The sequence below is a fragment of the Sarcophilus harrisii genome, chromosome 2, assembly GCF_902635505.1.
Source record: "Sarcophilus harrisii chromosome 2, mSarHar1.11, whole genome shotgun sequence".
NCBI lineage: Eukaryota > Metazoa > Chordata > Mammalia > Dasyuromorphia > Dasyuridae > Sarcophilus > Sarcophilus harrisii.
Window position 1 is genome coordinate 534,108,970 of NC_045427.1, and position 18,761 is coordinate 534,127,730.

The 18,761-nt window shown below is 33.1% G+C and overlaps 1 long non-coding RNA gene across 1 annotated transcript; it reads left to right on the forward strand.

Moving 5' to 3' along the window:
* Positions 1–20: 20 nt before the first annotated feature.
* On the forward strand, positions 21–18,280 carry LOC111719318. The gene is made up of 4 exons (XR_004232416.1): positions 21–285; positions 7,399–7,583; positions 15,878–15,945; positions 17,281–18,280. It is a non-coding gene; the product is annotated as an uncharacterized LOC111719318 (long non-coding RNA).
* The last annotated feature ends 481 nt before the right edge of the window (positions 18,281–18,761 follow it).

The window sequence follows — 18,761 nt, forward strand, 5'->3', positions numbered from 1 at the left end:
CTTGATTGGCGCCAGACCTCTACTGAGTCATTGCTTTGTCACCGCCCCTCCCCGCGTGATGAAGAGCAGGCAGAGCGTGATCAGAAAGGTCAGGCCAATGAGAAGTCGCGGAGGGCCGCGGGGGCGCACGTGCTTAGACAGCTGATTGGACAAGGGAAGGCACCGGTATGATGAAGGACCAATGGCAAGATGGTGCGCCCATGTGGACAGGCTTTGGAGAAACAATATTGTAAGGATGTGGAGCGAGTGAAGTCTTTAGCGCCGACTGTGTCACGAGTTTCCATGGTAATTTCTGGGGGCTGGGCTTCAAGAAGTACCTCAAAGAGAAGTGACAGTAAGAACTGAAAGAGACTTTGGGGATCAGCCAAAATTTAGCTTGGATTGCTGTTTAAAAACAAACCCATGTGACTTCTGGTTGCAGATTCTAATGGAGATAGAACTGGTGAGCTGGAGAAAAGGTGCCCAGATTATTTATTTACAATATTGTATGGGGGAGGGGGGGGCTGGATTAATGAGAATCTGGAATAGACAACTGAGACATTTAGTCTAAGGGGACTAAAACCTATCGAATCCTCAAAGACCCAGAAGTTCCCGTTTCTGTTTGTCCAGTCCAGACTTTAGCCTTTCAGTCTTGGATTTCTTTAGGTGATACAGTAGAAAGAGCCCTAAACTTGATAAGATCTGGCTTTGAAATTCAGCTCTGACCCCCACAGAAGGGAACTTTGGATCTTGAATCAGCAAGACCAGAATTCCAGTGTGACCTGGGGCGTTGACTCGCTGATTAGCTTTAGTCAAGTCATTTAATCTCTGTTTACCTTAATTTACTAGGGAATGGGAATAGTACCATCCTCCCAGGGTTGCTTTGAAAACCAGCCGATAAATTTGTAAAGCACTATCTAAATCTTTTACAATGTTGCCATCATGGGCAATTCAATTAAGCTTTCTAAACCTCAGTTTTCACATCTTATGGAAGGTGGTATCGTGGAAAGAATTTGGATTTGAAGTTAGAAGTTAGAAAACTTAAGTTCACAATCCTTACTTTACTATCTAAGATCATTGACTCAGCTTTACAGTTGGGAGGGACCTCAGAGGCTATCTAGTCTAGCTTTATTTATAGGTGAGAAAAATGAAGACCTTATATTTAAGAGAGCTGATGTAAGTTGACTGCAAAATAGTACAGGACATAGAATGACTAACCTGGAGTTAAGGAAAAAGCTGCTTTCAGATCCAGCTTCACACACTTACTACCTATGTGAGCCCAGGGAAATCATTTAACCTCTGTCTGTTTCCTCTTCTGTACAATGGGGATTATAATAGGACCTATCACATGGGGTTATTGTGAGGATAAAATGAGCTAATAATTGTAAGGCACTTAGCTCATTGTAAACACTACATAAATATTAACTTATTATTAAAATTCTTTGCAAAATGTTCTCTATGAATGCTAGCTATTGTTATTGCCCAAGATCACAGAAGTAGTAAGTATGCCCAGGCAGAATTTGAACACAGATCTTCTAATTGCAGAGCCACTGATCATTTTTCACTTAACTCTCCCTATTATCTGTGTCATCTTGGGCAAGTTACCCTTCATTTTCCTGGTCTTCAGTTTCCTCTTCTGTAAAACGTAGAGGTTGGACTCAATGAAACTTTCTAGCTCTCAATTTTTGGTTAATTCATTCCTATTCTGAAAAAAATATATATACTTCTGTTTCCTATCTCAAGGTTATAATGAGGAAAACACTTTCTAAGCCTGAATAGAATCTAAATAAGTTTTAAATATAAACAAAATCATAGATTATATAGTCATTATAGACTATCAAAGTTGAAGATTCCTCAGAGTTCATTTAACCCATCCCCCTTCCCAATATAGGACACAAATAGATCTCTGTTTTTGCTGTAAAGATCTTTAGGTTCAGGGAACTTATGATTTAACAGGGCAGACTGTTCCAGTGATAGATAGTTATAACCAAGGAAATTCTTCCTTATCCCTAGTGGACTCGTTCCTTCCTGGAATCTGTCTTCTTTCCTCAGACTCCTAGCACAGTCTGCCCATTACGCCTAGTTCTGACCCCCCTGGAGCCAAGCAAGGCAAATTATGCTCCTACCATCCATTAGATATTGAACCAATTTAATAAACTCATTGTTAAAAACAATAAGTAAAAAAATATATAGGACACTAATTATATTCCATTTTATTTGAAATTCAGCCCATATTGAGAATCCTAGAACCATAGTTTTAAAAAAAGTTCTTATTTGAAGATAATTCTTTAAGGTACTATAGAAATTTGGATTGTACTCATTCCTGTCTTAACTCAAACCATTTGCCAGCCTCAACAGCAGTAGTCTATAATAAATTCCACTTGTCTGGATAGCCTTTATAAATTCCACTTGTCTGGATAGCCTTTATTTTCATTCAACTCTCACCTGTAATTCTCAGCTTCAACCTTTTTGAAGGTTTTATCCTCTTCACTTTTTTTCCTCTTTTATCCTCTTCACACTTTTATCCTCAACTCACTTTCTATTCAACTGATATTCTCATAATTTCCACTCTGTAATCACAACAATATCAGATGATTCTTTTAACTGAATTCCAAGTTGATGAACTGTTACGAATTAACACAATCAAACAATTCTAAGTGAAGGTTTTCTCATCTTATTGGAATTAAAGGAAGGTCTTTTATTATCTTTTCCAAATGAAAACACTTATTACATACATATTATTTATTTCCCCTCTAATGAGGTTACTTCAAAGGTTAACATGGACAACACCTAAACACCTATTATCCTATAGCATTCAGTGTTGTTGTTATATTCTACTTCCATGTAATTCTACACTTACATGCTCTCTTGAAAATTTACAATAATTTGCTGAGGGTCAACTTTGAACTGCCAGCAGTATTAGCTGCACAAAAGAAATAGAAGATTACCTTTAAAAATATGCAGCACCCAAAATATAAGAACAAATCAAGATCTTAAACTCCATGGAAAAGGAGAAAACCACCAAAGAAATAACTTCTGGTTTTGTGATTCCCAAGAGAATTCTATGAAACTTGTAAAGAATAATACCAACACTACACAAATTGTTCTCAAAATATAAGAAAACACTCCATCTAACACTTTTTATGAGCTAAATATAATCCTAATTACTAAACCAAGAAAAGATAAAGTACAAACTATAGGACAATATCATTACTGAAAAGTGATTGAAAAAATTTTTAAACCAAATTCCATCAAGCAGATTGTGGCAACTTATCTAAAAATCCTTCATTATGACTGAGATTGATTTATACTAAGTATGCAAGAATGCTTCAACATTAGGGAAAAAATAATCATAATAAATCATATTAAGAACAAAAATATTTCAAATCACGATTGTTTTTTAACAAATGCAGAAGAAGCTTTGACAAACTAAAATACTCAATGATGCAAAAAAAATCTACAAAGTATATTATCTAATATCAGAAGAGATGGGGAACCAGGATAAGCATTAAATTAGAGCTTATTATATTCCAGGCACTGTGCTAAACACGTAAAACCCCCCACAAATATTATCTCATTTGATTCTCACAACAATCCTGCCAGGTAAGTATTATTATTATCCCCTTTTTCTTGTAGTGGAGGAAAGTGAGGCAAAAATAAGTGAAGTGACTTGTCCAAGGTCATACAACTAGAATTTACAAAAGGGATTCAAGAACAGAAAACCTAAATTCAATACTTCATTAACCTTCAAACAGTAATTAATTGCAAAGAACTCCCTATTACTTCCCTATACCAGATTTTTAACTCAGGTTTTCCTAACACAATGCCTACTCATCTAAAAGCAATGAAAATATGCTAGAAACTTTTCAGTAAAAACAAACATGAAACAAAGATGCCTTTTCTCCACAATGTTATTAGATATAGTTCTAGACAGAAAAGTGAAACAAGACAAAAGAATTTAAAGGTGTAACAACATTCAAAAATGAGATAAAACTATATTTACTGATGACATGATGGTTTACTTAGAAAATCCCAGGGGTATAGCTAAGAAATTGAGCTTCAGTAAAATTACAGTCTATGAAATAAATTCACAAAAAAATTCTTAACATTTCTATAAAACTCAAGAAGCAATAATAGAACGAAAAATCTCATTCAAGATATATTAAGTGCTCATGTTTGGGCCATAGCAATATAAATGCTATGGAAAGACAATACTACCACAGTTAATTTACACTTTTAAGTCTATACCATTCAAACTAACAAAAAGTTCATTTTAGAATTTGATAAAATAATAATTAAGAGGAACCAAAAAATGTATCATAGCAATAATAAGTAATGAAAAAACAAAGGAATGAAGGGAGAATGGCACTTTAAGATCTCAAATATAAAATAGTCATCAAAATCATTTGTTATTTATTAAGAAGCAGAGATAGGAAGAGAAAGGTATTAGGATTCTTACAAGGTGCTAAGTAAGTGAAATTGAGGAGACAATAGTTAAATGTAGTTTAGCATTGATTTTCATTTTCCTAGTGATATAATGATTGGTGTGTACTCAGTGTACAGCATATAAGCAAGAAGCTCTCAGGGCCAGACACACAAGCCCACTAGAAGTTTTTGGAACCTTAGCCAGGATTCAGTCGAGCATATTCACAAGCCAGTAAGCTCTTGGAACCAAGACTACAGAAGGCCTCCAGAAAAACTAGCCGATCCCCAAGTGAAGGAAACAAGACTTTGAAGGATACAATAAAGGATTTGCACTTTAATACCTGGCTGCACTTGTGATTACACTGAACTGAAACTAAGGCTGCCTCCAAAGCCCCCCAAGAAACCTGCTCTCAGAGAATATTATATTTTAGAAAAGAATATTACAGAAATGCATAAGCAATTAAAAATTCCTACTATGTGTCAAGTGCCATGCCCAGTTATTTTTACAACTATCTGTTTTCATCTTTGTAATGAACCTAGGAGGTAGATGCTATTATTATTTCCATTTTATAGGGGAGAAAAATGAGGTGAACAGTTGAAACTGAGGTTGAACAGTATCACATAATATGTGTCTGAGGCCAATATTGAACTGATAGTTTCCTGACTTCAAGTCTAGCATTTTATCTATTACACTGTAGAGAAGTAAAACAGTAAAAGAAACTTAACAAAGAGGATTCAAGAACAAAGAAATTAAATTCAATATTCTATTAACCCTCAAATATTAATTACTCACAAATAATTTCTATTTGATTAGTATTGTTGGGAAATCTGGAAAGCAGACTTGGTTAGACATTTTACAATAAATTAAAAATAAATATATAACATGAATATCAAAGATCCTATTATTAAAATAGAATTGAAGCATATTATGTGCTTTTTACAGTTATGGATAAGAGATGAATTCTAAAACCAAAGAAAGGAAGAAAGGAATTAACAAAAGGTAAAATATATAATTTTTATTACATGTAAATTGAAAAACTTTTGTACAAATAAAATTAAATCCCCTAAGCTAAGGAAAATGGGAAGAGGGAAGAAGGGATGTATCAGATGATCCAGATGATATTTTTTAATAGTTGTGAATGTACATATGTATTTTAAATGTATGTATGTATGTATATGTTTGTACATATCTATCATCTATAGATAGCTAATAGAAATGTATAAAACCAAAACCTATTCCCCAATAGAAAAGTGGTACACAGATAGGGTTCACAACTGAACTGCACCTAATAACTATGTGAAAGAATAACCCATGATAATATAAATGTCAAAACATCATTGAGGTTATTCCTCACATCCAGCAAACTGGCAAGAATGATAAACCACAGAACTAATAAATGTTAGAAGGTTTGTGGAAAGTCAGGTGCACAAATGCTTCTTTTTTTAATGGAGAGGTCAACTAATACCACCATTGTGGAAAACAATTTGAAATTAAGCAAATAAAGGAGCTAAAATGTCTATACCTTTATTCTAGAGATTCCACTACTAAGCATATCTCCAAGGTTTAGAGGGCCAGTATTGAATAAGTCCATGAACAGTAAGAGTCCAGTCCAGGTATTACTTAAGACCTGCTCTCTGTTAGGGCTAGCTGTTCAAACTATTGGCTCACCATCTCCCTAAGGATGAATTAAAAAGACATACTTGATAAATTTAGGACAATCTTGATGAAGAATGCATGCAACAGGAACAAAGCATTTTAATTATACTATTTTCTCCTTATCAATGAATTAAAGACATACTTGAGGTAAATACATTAGTATGATAATTTCTGCTATTTACTACTCTATTTTGATAAGTACTTTGGTACTGATGAAACATCACAATTATTTTTGACATTGTTTTCCTTTTCACAGTTTGTGTTTTGATCTTCCCTGTCACCATACTAACTGGTTCTGTATGGCTTTAAGGGCTTTTTTGATTTTTGCTTACTTTTTTTTTTTTTTTTTTTTTTATGAATTGAGCTTTGTTCCTAGGACACAGGGAGCACTATCTCAAACTTCTTTTGCTGGGACCCATGGTCTGGTCACTGACTTAATGCCCTTGTGCCTCAGATGCTTGTGGCTTACACTCTGTACTAGGGTAGTCTAGTCTAGAGTCGCTTGTTGTACTGGGATTCTAGGGCTAGCAATTTGTCTTATATACTGAGGCTGGAGCTTCATATCTGGCCTGCTTTGCTACTAAGCAGGTGAGTCAGGAACAAGAGACTTCAATTGCTGCCTTGTGCTGTGGTTAAGAAACTCCCACTGGCTTGCCCTGACACCATCTGTGCTAGACTTCATTCCCCTTTTATCTAAGTGAGACAGATATTTCCTAAAGTCCTTCTAAGTTATTTTAGGCTGTAAAATTGTTTTAGTCAGTCTTTTTGTGGATTCTGTCACTGTAATTCTTTTAGAGATTTAATGTTGTTAATGAGGGAAACTGGGGAAAGCTCAGGGAACTTCCTGACTTCTCTCCATCTTCCAAAGAATAAATTTTAATGGTTATCAATATGGCAGAAAGACTATGGTAGAGTACTTCAGGGATATGTAGTTGGCCCTGTGAGTTTAAAATTTTATCAGTTAAAGGGATAGATGCTGTGCTTATCAAATATTGTAGTAACTCAAAATTGGCTAACACATTGATTGAAAGTATTAGGATCCAAAAATCTTTTGATCGATAAGCATTGGCTGAATCTAATAAAATGAAATTCAATAGGGACAAATGCAAAATCTAACATTGGGGTGTAACAAATCAACCCCACAATATAATACAGAGGAGGCCTATATAGACACCACTTATTCAGAAATGGATATGCTGACTTTTGTCAACTCCCAGCTTAATATGTCAGCAGGGTTATGTTGTAGAAAAAAAAATTATGTCTTGACTATATCAGGAGGAGATTGGCTACCAGAAATAGGAAGGTGATTACATTCTATTATTTTCTGCTCTTGACAGATCTCATCTCATCTTGACTAGATTATAGTGTTCATTTCTAGTCACTGTGGTTAAAGAAGAACACTGATAAGCTGGAATGTGTCCAGGGAAGGACAGCCATGATAGTAAAGGCCTGGAGTCCATGACAAATAAAAATCAGTTGAAGGAGCTGGATATGTTTAATTGGAAGCAAAGAAAACACAGGGGTAAGCATATGATAACTGTGTGCAAATATATGAAGGTATGTCATGTGGAAGAGGTGTTAGACTTGTTCTGTTTGGCCTCATTAAACAGAACCAGGAATGATAAATGCGAATTTCAAAGAAACAAATTTAAATTTAATTTCAGGAAATCTCTGAACAATTAGAAGTGTCCATAAATAGAATGGATTGCCTTAAGAAGTGCTAACTTCTCTCTTCTTGGCGGTCTTTATGGATAGGTTGGACCACCATTTGCCTCTTATGTTGTAATTAGAATTCCTTTGGTGTATGGGTTGGGCTATATGGCCACTGAGGTCCTTTTCAGATCACAAATTCTGTGACTGACTATTCAGGCTACTTTTATATGTAGACTTTGCTTCTTCCCCTCCCTCAGAGTCTATAAAGAAATGTATAATAATTTACCTATTTAATATTTATAATGTTTCTATGCCCTAGTACACTATTTGTGTGACTTTACTATGTAGTTTGCAGAGATATCCATTATTTTTAATATTCATATTCTGAAGATGCCATAAAACTTTTAAACCCGATTTCTTCACTTTTCTACTTAGCTCTGATTTTCCTTTTTCTTTATTTGTTAGATTTATGTAGCTCAGAGAGTGGATTACTAAAATCTGCTACAATTACTATTATTATCTATTTCTTATTACAATTTAATATTTTCTTTATGACATGGAATTTGGAGCATATATATTTAATACTGATGTTATTTTATTTTCTTGGGTATATATAAGTTCTCTTTTTATCACTCTTGACATTATGATAAAAAAATTTTGCTTTATCTGATAATATGAGTGTAATGCCTGCTTATTTTGAAGTCACTTAGTGTGTAATAAATTTTGTTCTAGCATTTTTGTTTTTATACTTTGTCATTTTTTATGTTTCTTCCATATCCAACATTATAAGTCTTTATTTTTTATTCATTTTTATCTAAATGCCATTTTATTTTTTATCAGATAATTTAATCTATTAACATTTAAGATTATAAATGTTAAGTGTTTTTTTCATTTATTTCTTTTGCATTAATTTGTATCTCCTTTTTTCTTTTAAGTCAGATTTAGTGCTATAGTAATCTAACTACAAATGGCACAATTTATAAAAGTAGATACCTGATAATTAAATTCATTTGGAGGAACAAAATATGTGGAGTCTCATAGGAAACAATTTAAAATGCAGTAATGAATGAGGAATAGCATTTCCCCACCCCTAAATTATATTGTAAAACAATAATTAATGAGACTGTGATTGTTGATGTACAGTAGATAGAGTTCTAAGCCTGAAATCAGAAAGACTCATTTTTCTGAATTCAAATCTGGCCTGAAATACTTACTAGCTGTGTGACCCTAGGCCAGTCACTTAATCCTGTTTGACTCAGTTTCCTTATCTATAAAATGATCTGGAAGAGGAAATGGCAAACCATTCTAGTATTTCTGATAATACCACCCCAATTGGAGTTTTGAAGAGTTGAACACAACTGAAATAACCAGAGAGCAATAAAAACAAAAAATGAAAGTAGATAAAGATGAATCAGTCTAAATAAAAATGAATCAGGAAGAACTGAATCTAACAACAAACTGGTGAATAAAGCTAAGAATGAAAATTACTTGAGGGAAGAACTCCTAATTTGAAATGAATTGTAGAAAAAACTGGAAAGCAGTATGGCAGAAATTTATTTTGCTCTGGCATTTGCAGGAAACAGCTATGAAGTAAATACAAGATAATGTATTTTGTGGGGAGGATTGTTTTAAAACATAAGTTTCCAAAACAACATTCATTTCCAAAACTATTAATTTAGAAAAATCCTGACAAACTATGGCACTCATTTATGAAAAATTCCCCAAGAAACAGAAAGAGGCAAGAACCTTTTAAAAATACAACGAAGAGTTTATATCTAACGCCAAAAACTAGTATTATTTGCAAAGGGAGAAAATTGAAAACTTGCTCAATAAATATAGGATGAAAGTAAGGATGTTCCTTCTCCTATTATTTGACATAGTCTAAAAATGTTAGTGAATGCAATTAGACAAAAGATAACAGGGAAATGAAATTATACTTATTTGCAAAGGACATAATTGTTTACTTAGAAAACCTCAACCTAGAAAAAATAACAACAAAGTTCATATGGAAAAACAAAAGGTCAAGAATTTCAAGGGAATTAATGAAAAAAAAAATCAAATGATGGTGGCTTAGCTGTACCAGATCTAAAATTATATTATAGAGCAGCAGTTACCAAAACTATTTGGTATTGGCTAAGGAATAGATTAGTTGATCAGTGGAATAGATTAGGTTCAAGGGATAAAACAGTCAACAAATATAGCAACCTAGTCTTTGACAAACCCAAAGATCCCAGCTTTTGGGATAAGAACTTACTGTTTGATAAAAATTGCTGGGAAAATTGGAAACTAATATGGCAGAAACTATGCATTGATCCATACTTAACGCCGTACACCAAGATAAGGTCAAAATGGGTTCATGACCTAGGCATAAAGAATGAAATTATTAATAAATTAGAGGAACATAGGATAGTTTACCTCTCAGACCCTGTGGAAGGGGAAGGTCTTTATGACCAAAGCAGAACTAGAGATCATTACTGATCACAAAATAGAAAATTTCGATTATACCAAACTGAAAAGTTTTTGTACAAACAAAACTAATGCAGACAAGATTAGAAGGGAAGCAATAAACTGGGAAAATATTTTTACAGTCAAAGGTTCTGATAAAGGCCTCATTTCCAAAATATATAGAGAATTAACTCTAATTTATAAAAAATCAAGCCATTCTCCAATTGAAAAATGGTCAAAGGATATGAACAGACAATTCTCAGATGAAGAAATTGAAACTATTTCTAGTCATATGAAAAGATGCTCCAAGTCATTATTAATCAGAGAAATGCAAATTAAGACAACTCTAAGATACCACTACACACCTGTCAGATTGGCTAAGATGACAGGAAAAAATAATGATGATTGTTGGAGGGGATGTGGGAAAACTGGGACATTGATGCATTGTTGGTGGAGTTGTGAACGAATCCAACCATTTTGGAGAGTAGTTTGGAACTATGCTCAAAAAGTTATCAAACTGTGCATATCCTTTTATCCAACAGTGTTACTACTGGGATTATATCCCAAAGAGATTATAAAGAAGGTAAAGGGACCTGTATGTGCACAAATGTTTGTGGCAGCCCTTTTGTAGTGGCTAAAAACTGGAAACTGAATGGATGTCCATCAGTTGGAGAATGGTTGAATAAATTGTGGTATATGAAAATTATGGAATATTACTGTTCTGTAAGAAATGACCAACAGGATAATTTCAGAAAGGCCTGGAGAGACTTACATGAACTGATGCTGAGTGAAATGAGCAGGACCAGGAGATCATTATATACTTCAACAACAATACTATATGATGACCAGTTCTGATGGACCAGGCCATCCTCAGCAACGAGATCAACCAAATCATTTCTAATGGAGCAGTAATGAACTGCACTAGCTATGCCCAGAAAAAGAACTCTGGGAGATGACTAAAAACCATTACATTGAATTCCCAATCCCTATATTTATGCACACCTTCATTTTTTATTTCCTTCACAAGCTAATTGTACAATATTTCAGAGTCTGATTCTTTTTCTACAGCAAAATAACGTTTTGGTCAGGTATACTTATTGTATATCTAATTTATATTTTAATATATTTAACATCTACTGGTCATCCTGCCATCTAGGGGAGGGGGTGGGGGGGTAAGAGGTGAAAAATTGGAACAAGAGGTTTGGCAATTGTTAATGCTGTAAAGTTACCCATGTATATATCCTGTAAATAAAAGGCTATTAAATTTAAAAAAAAAAAAAAAAAGAATTTTCCTCCTTCTCATAAATGACCATTCCTTGCTCTTCTAATTTGCTAATAGTATTACCCTTTATATCTAAATCATATATCCATTTTTACTTTATCATGATATAAAGAATAACATATTGGTTTATACCTAAAAAAAAAAAAAAAGAAAACCTCAGAGAATCATCAAAGAAACTAATTAGTTAATAAGTAGTTAAATAATAAATATTTATTTAATGCTTACTATGTGCCACACATTGTACTAAGTACTATGCAAAAAATATAGGTCTTGCTCTCAAGAAACTCACATTCTAATAAGGGAGACAACATGCAAATGATTGTATATATCAAGTATATACATTGTAAAAAAAAAAGTAATCTCAGAGGGAAGGTACTAGCATGAGGGACTGGAAAAGGTATAATGCAAAAGTGAGATTTGAGCTGAATTTTTTTTTTTAAATTGAAGCTTTTTATTTTCAAAACATATGCAAGGATAAATTTTCATCATTGACCCCTACAAGACCTTGCGTTCCAATTCCTTCCTTCCTTCCCCCCTCTCTTCCCTGGATGGCAAGTAATCAATATATGTTAAACATGGTAAAATATATATGTAAATCCTACATAGTCATACATATTTATACAATAATTTTGTTGCAGGCACAAAAAAATCAGATCAAAAAGAAAAAAAGAGAAAGAAAATAAAATTCAAACAAACAACAAAAGAAGTGAAAATGCTATGTTGTGATCCATACTCAGTTCCCTCAGATTTCTCTCTGGGTGTAGATAGCTCTCGTCACTATAAAATCATTGAAACTGGCCTGTATTGTTTGAGCTGAATCTTAAAGAAAATCAGGAAACTAAGAGTCAGAAGTAATAAGAGAAAGCGTTTTCAGTTTGGTAGATCTTCAACATAAAGGCACGTAGTCCAGAGTTGGAATGTTATTTGTGAGAAATATTAAGGAGGCTAGGGCTTTTAGATTATAGACTATAGTATAGGAAATAAGTTTAAGGAGAAGGGAATGTGGAAAGGGATCGGATTATGAGGGAATTTAAATTCCACAGAGCTATCAATTATAATAAAGAATAAAAAGAAATTCAAAGTAATTCAATAAAATGAACAAAGATCAAATGATTTTAACAGTATGTAGTTTTCATAACATGGCAATATTCCATCATATACATATATTCATAATATATATAACAGACAGAATTTTGATCAAGGTCTGATTCTAAGGCCCACTCTCTTTGTACACAATCTACATAAGATATATGTATACATACACACATACATGTTATATACAGCATATACAATCTATAAGTGTTATATCTATGCAAAATATGCAATCACTTGAATTCAACCTTCTCTGCCACATTTTTAAAGCATGATCACCATAATTTCTAGAACTGTTCCAGAAAGGAATTGTGAAATTTGTTTAACCATTCTCCAATTGATGGAAATTTGCTTAAAAATATCAAAATTGAGAAAATTTTGTCTTATAATTTAATTTATATATATAAAAACTTCCCGGGTTTTATATCCCCAGGCAACAGAACTTACTTAAGGATAGACAGCATAGCAGCTGCTAGGTGGCACAGTAAATAGAGCACCAGCCCTGAAATCAGGAGGACCTGAGTTCAAAACTGACCCCAAACTTTTAACACTTCCTAGCTGTGTGACCCTGGGCAAATCACTTAACCCTAATTTGCGTCAGCAAAAAAAAATAAATAAATAAAATTAACAGTGTAGGTACTTTGAGTTGTTGTGAGTCTATAGGCTGAAAAAACCCTCTCCTATCTGATTATTGATGCTATAAATTATGGTATAAGAAATACATGTGTGTATGTATACTTATATCTTATGTAAATTGTATACAAGAAGAGTGGACCTTAGACCTTGATTAAAATTCTGCCTGTTATATATATTATGAATATTATGTAACCATAGATGAGTCACTTAACATATACCCTGAGATTTCATATGAAGAATATGTCCAATTTGCATTAATGGTACATGTTTGCACACCAAGACTTATTTCTACCACATATTTATATGCTATATAACTTATGATATGTACTTATGCTATTTAATAACACTGGTCTAAACGTGTATGTAAGTAGCTTGTCTGGTTACATTTATAAATGGAATATCTACACAAAATATGCAGTCACTTGAATGTTCTATCTCCTATTTTATTCTGTTTCTCTACATAAAATATATAATCTCTTAAATGTAGCATTTTCTGCCACATTTTTGGAATATTCCCCTTACTCTATAGTGGGTCAGCCATAGGGAAGAGTGTGAAGCAGAAAAAGTTTATCATCCATGATATCCAGCTTCCCTGTTCTGTAATCATTTTTGGTTTCTACTGTGTTCCTTCCCCTTCTTCTTCCTTTTCTCTACTCCTATCTCACATCAAATGCCCATCCCGGCATTTTAATCATATAATGAAATATTCTATAAAATAATAAAGAGGGGTTAAAACTCTGCCCAAGTTACTTTATTAATCATCTTCAACAGTAAAAGAAACTTTTTAAAATGTAGCATAAAAAGCACTTGATTATTTGCATTGGCCAAGGAAATTTCTTCATCTGAAGTTCCTTTTATCAATGAAATCAAAGGACTTGACCAAAAAATTTATTTATATACACACACATGCATATATTTGTATTATAGTAATCAGAAAACATATATAAATATATATAGGCATGCGTGTGTAAAATGTGAGTTTATATGTATATATTTATATATGTTGTACCTAGGATTTGCTTGGCATAAACTTTTTTTTTCCATAATGCAGATTGGTTAAGTATTTTGTTATCTATAGTCTTAAAGAATTGCCTGAAAGATGAAATGGTTTACTTAGGGTCACTACCAGTAGCTCTATAAAGGCAGGATTTGAATCCAGGTCCTCTTGACTCTAAGGCCAGCTTTCTAATACTATGTTATACCTGTCAATAATATACAAAAACAGAACACATATGTAAACACATGCATATTTACACATATAGAAATATGTATATATACATGCATACATGGATGCATGTATATTAACATTGAAATGGTTGTGAATCTCCTTTCTTCATATTTTTTTCATTACTTATAATATTGTATAATTGTATAAATATTGTGTAATCATTTTAAGATAATAGAGTGGACAGAGTAAGGAAAACTTTTTATAAAACAACTGAACTATATGAAATTACACTGCTGTTACTAAAAGTGGACAGACTTGAAATAAAGGCATGTAAGATGTTACAATTAAGTGTCTTGAATAAACATAATTAAATGTATTTAGAGCATTATTTATTCCTTTAATATTTCTTTTCTCCAAAAAGATCTAATTGAAATTATCATGTAATAAATAGGCCTGTTATCAACTTCACACACACACACACACACACACACACACACACACACATGCACACACACAAAAACCCAAACCAAAAAGCCACATTTGTCTTGCAAATATATGTTGCTCACAAAGAATTCTAATGGAAAACAGGATAAGATAACAATAGGAGAAATGGAAATGATCACTTTTTAAAAAATTTACTACTTCAACTCAAGTGATCTAAATTCCTATTTGAATTTTGGCAATACCAAAATCTTTTGCACAAAACGGTGCCTTAGCATAGGAATGCCCTCCCTTCTGGTTGTCAAGTTGTTTAAAACTCTTATTTCCCTCAACATTTAGTTTACATATCATTTCCTATGACAAGTTTTTTCTGCTCCCTCTCGTGGTTAGCAAATTAATAAAATGATTGTATATATTTTGCTTTTACACATAAAATCCCTATATTAAGATATAAGCTCTTTGGGGATAGTTTGTTGTTGTTGTTGTTTCTTTGTTTTGTTTTGTTTTGTCTTTTAATCTTCAGTGTCTTATACAATGATTTACATTACAGACAGAAGGTACTTAATAAATTTTTGTTTTATACTGCAGCCTATTCAGTTTAGAGAACCTTCAGTTCTAGTCCCAATTTTGCTACAAAGTGGCAAGTCTTGGTCAAGTTATTTAACTGCTCTCAATTTCCTCACCATTACAGGTCTTATTTCGAACCTTGTTTCTCCTCAAACTTCCCATTAATAGTCATTCTACTCACCCTGTCAACTGAAGACTTAGCTTTATATATATATATATATATATATATATATATATACTTTTTTTTTTTCAGATACAAAGAGGAAGTATTTATTCAGTCCTTGCAAGGAGAGGCCCAAGCACTCCAGCTGAGCAGGTCCAGAGCCCTTCAGCTTCCATCTCCCAACATTGTGTCTAGCCCTAAGCAAGCCAGAAATAGTGAATTTGGTTAAATAAAAAAGACCTGGGTTCATTGGATGGACTGAAAAGGAAGTAACCTTTGGCCAATGGTTAGCAATGCAGCTTTATATTTTTCAAAGAAAATTGAGTTCACTCTCTCAAAGCTCCCTTTTTTTCTCCTTTCATTTCACAGCCTTTTGATAACTTCTAAGATGACAATTAAGACCTAGAAGAGTAAACCAATTGGCTCAACCAACAGTGGTAGGTGTGTGTGTGTGTGTGTGTGTGTGTGTGTGTGTGTGTATTGTGTGTGTGTATTCTGACTGCCTTTGCCATATACGGAAGCAAGCTTAGAGAGGCAAATGTGAAGTTGTAATTGGTTTAAATTTAAACCAACTCCCTGGGACTAGGTAGAATGGTCTCTTGGTGGTAGGGGAAAATTTTTATTTCAGTTCTTGCTGTGTCTTCTTATTACATATTCCTTTGTAAAAACTAATTCTTGTTAATTGGTTGAACATAATTGAAATGCTCATCACTGATGATTACCACTGGAAAGAACATACCATAATGGGAACTTGAGCTTATGGTAAGAGAAAGATATCCCTGACCTCCTAGAAGTATATGTAGAACTCTGAGGGGACAGCATTTTAGAGAAACTAACTTTTCTGTAAGCTTGGAGGTTGGAACAAGGGCATAGAGCTTAGAAGGCATTTATCTATCTATCTATACCTATGTATACATATAAAAATGTGAATATTAATTCCTACACTTAACTATAAGTTCCTTGAAGACAGGAGTTGTTTTGCTTTTGTTTTTGTGTTTGGTACTTAATAAATTATTATTTATTAGTATATCGATAAATTATCCCTAAAGTAATTTTCAACTCTAAAATGCTATGATTTTGCTTATAAGAACCTTCATATGTAGTCATTAAGTATGATATACAAGCATAAAAATTAATACTTTTTATACTTTTAATAACTTTTCTGTGTTTCAGTCAATTGAACTGATTAATAAAATAAATTGGTTGATAAAATGGATCATTCTGTTAGACCTCCCAGGTAACTGACTTTATAGACTTAAAAACCAACGTAATGGCTAAGCTAACTGGCAGGTGATTTATTTTTTAGTAGAGGTAAATTTTGGCCTTATGTTTTCTAAATATGGGAGACATTTTCCCTTAACCAGTGACCACTCAAAGGGAACATTCTTTTGCTGGATTTCTAACATTTTACTCACACTTGACCACTAATTGAACTTATTGAGAGCAGTATCTAAAGAGAAAATATGATAATAAAAGTATATTATTTGTCAGGTTATATAAGCAGATTAAACAAAATCTTGTAAATTAATTCAAATATTTGAACTACAAGATTAATAGATAATTAGTGAGAAACTTTTTTACATAAATGCTTATCCACAAAGATTTAAAAAAGTAACTTCATGTCTAAAGATGGGAAATCATCTCCTTACCCCTAATCAGCTAGTGTAATTAGAAAATGTGATCACATATGATAAAGTTTAAAAGTATAGACCTAGTTTTTTTTATTGACTACTAAACAAAATGAGTTTATGTTCTGTTATCTCTTTATGAAGAAAGCGCCTTGTTGATTGGGGGAAGACTGGAGGAGCAGAAGTGGTTGACCAAAAAAGCTAACCATACCTCTGGAGGACTTAAAAAGCTAAAGGAATATCAGAAGTAAGTTAGTTAGTAGTGGAAGAATTCCATTTTAGAGTTTGATAATTTCAGAGTTGGAATCAGAAGTAGAGGAAAACTAGTATTCTGATAGTGAATCACACTTGAAGGGGAAAAGAGACATTTAGACTTTTTCTGCTCTTTCTGCCCTCTATACACCCCAGATGACCCTGTTATTAGAAACACTGCATCAGAGAGACATGACTAGGACACATATATAGGAAAAGTTACTCATATTAGGAAAGAAGTGACTTCAAAAAGTGTGACCTCTTGTATCAGATTGAAATGATAGCTTTGGACCTTCCAAAAGGACATCTAGTACCAGGAATTGTGAATTACCTCTTTGACACATATAGTCTTTCTATATGTGTCAGTGGACACTATTTTATCTAAGTTTGAACCCTCTCTTTCTGTAGACCTGTTTGTATTTTCAGGAAAGTAAGCCTTGGCTTAATTTTTTTGTGGAGGGAAGAGAGAAGAATGTTACATTAACTTGTCATTCATTCAAAAACATCTTAATAAATACCTTTGTTAAAACCAATTAAGTTTTTTTAATCATTTTTAAAATAGAAAGATCATTGATGAAGGCTTGTGGGCAAGTGTTAGAATATTAGCTCCACAGATTTGCTCTTATAATCTAAAATAGCAGCTACATTCTGAGCATACAACATGTAAATGCCAGGACATATTGGGAGAGTAGTTGTTGACTTAGAATAATCATTAAAAGTCAGATTTGTGTATTTTATGTATCACTCTATTCCTTGTAGGTATAAACTGCCAGTTATAGTTGTTTTCTTTCCTATAGAACCAAGTTTCATGTATTACACTGTAATTGCCATAAGAAGGAGATCAAAATAGCCTACAAAGGGCTTTAGCCCTAAACAAATAACCTTGCCAACCAGAAAGATATCACAGCCAAGGGAAACATGTATTTATAATATAAACAAGTTTGTAAAGATTTTGTTGGGAAGAAGGGCTACGATTATGAATAGTATCACCACATAGGACAAAGAAAGATAGTGGAGTAAAGATAAGCACTTTAAGAAAGTTTGAGACTTTACCAAGTCAAGGCATGCAAATAGCATATAAAAATTAAACTAGGAAGAAAGAAAAGAATTAAAAAGAAAAAAAACATTCAAAATTTTATAATATTTTTCACCAGCAGTGACAGTGAATTTCATTTTGGGGATTTCAGTCCCAGATTTTCTCAGAGGAAGAAACAAGGATGGGAAAAGCAATTGAACTAGACCAACAATGTGTTTGCTAAAGATGACACAATTTTGAGGGTGTTAAGGGGCTGAATATCAATTATTAGAAAGAGGTGACAATAATAAAGGGATGGAAAGCACAAACTTTTTGGATCCCCCAAAATGATTATGCA